The sequence below is a fragment of the Cyprinodon variegatus genome, unplaced genomic scaffold (assembly GCF_000732505.1).
Source record: "Cyprinodon variegatus isolate N-32 unplaced genomic scaffold, C_variegatus-1.0 Scaffold829, whole genome shotgun sequence".
NCBI classification, from domain to species: Eukaryota; Metazoa; Chordata; class Actinopteri; order Cyprinodontiformes; family Cyprinodontidae; genus Cyprinodon; species Cyprinodon variegatus.
In genome coordinates this window covers 86,046-87,696 of record NW_015151282.1, presented here as the reverse complement: position 1 = coordinate 87,696, position 1,651 = coordinate 86,046, and positions in this window count along the sequence as shown.

Here is a 1,651-nt window from a genome sequence, read left to right as displayed (position 1 = left end):
ATAATTAAAATAGTTTTCTCTTATTTACTTTGGGTCTCGTTTAAAAAAACCTTCTTGCTACAGTAAGCCAATGCTGACCTCTAGTGGTCAAACTGCAGTATTGCAGTGAGCCAACAGTCAATCTGCAGCTATAACTTGAGCATTTGCATTCTCTGTTCTGATGTAGAACATCTTCTTGTTGCTGCGGTGGCTCCGTGGAAATGCACCGTTAAAGTCAGGATTAAACTGGATTTTCATTTCCACAGAACCACACAGGGCATAGAGGACTTAATGCCATTGTGGGGTTTTAACAAGATTTTACCTAATGTTTCAGATGATGGAGAACTACAATATAACAAGCTCCTTATTTAAATGATTTTAGCTTTTATGAAAATCATTTTGGCATAATTTGATTTTGTACCTAAATTGTTGTTAAAAATTCAAAATCTTATTACTATTCTTGTTTCTATTCTTCTTATTATTACTATTAATATTATGATTGATGCTAGTGGTACTTAATTTTGTGTCAATATAAATTTCTAGAAAATAGTGTTAGAACTTTACTCTATTTACCTAATGTATATATATTTATAAAAAGCTTTGACAACCAATCAACATTGATAAATTTATTTTATATGACGGTTAAAAATAATTTGATGTAAAAAAAAAAATGTATGCCCCTTTTTTAGGAGCCATTTTCGGATAAATGTGAGATATAACATAAGATTAAATTATTTTAAAATCGACCAAGGACGTTATTTTGCTAAGGCTAACAATTAGGGGCCGGGATGTTGGAGCCTATTAAGAATTAGATTCATTTATTTTTTGCAAAATTATTAATGTTAAAGATCTAAGGTTGTGTGAATGGTGGAACTATTGTTTATTTGTTTAGTATTGGTTTGGCTTTGACCCTCCTCCTTGTCAGTCCGCCTCCTGCTGAGGTTAACAAGTAGAAGCAGCTGATGAGGTGGATCTGATTGTTTGTTTGAAGGAGTGAGGAGTGCAACAGTTTTTTCACACACATCACTTTAATTTATATTTGAATTTTTTGTAAGTCAACTCCGAGAATATTTCTGTTATTTTTTATAAGTAAAGAAAACAACCCTTTTTTGAAACAAGAAAATTCTCCACGAGTGCTTTTTGTTTTGTGAGTCGAAAAACCTCCTCCTAAGACTACTATGGCAATTTTTGATTTTTTTGGAAACTATTTTGATGCAAGAGTAGCCTTAACAGACCCCTAAAGATGAAGCGGGGACCCCCTAATTATATATATTGTATGAAATTGTATAATATCAAACTGGTCCTACAGTCAGTCTATTACAGATGGTGTCATGTAACAAAGTAATTTGGCCCTGGGATTATTAAAATATTTCTGATTCTGATTCCTGGTTGATGGGACAGGTGATGTGAATGAATTGGTGCCCCGCTTGAAAGAGCTCCTGTGTGTCGCTGAATGTGTGCATTGATAACTGAAAGACATCTTCTGCCTCCATTTATCTCTTTACTTCAGAGTGTTGAATTCATGTTAATGTGTATTTACACAAATATATATATATATATATATATTAAAAAAAAGTGTAATCAACCAACATTTTCGCGACCCCCATGCAGTACTTCCGAGGACCCCCTAGGGGTCGCGGACCCCCTGTTGAAGACCTCCGGTACAGCTGAG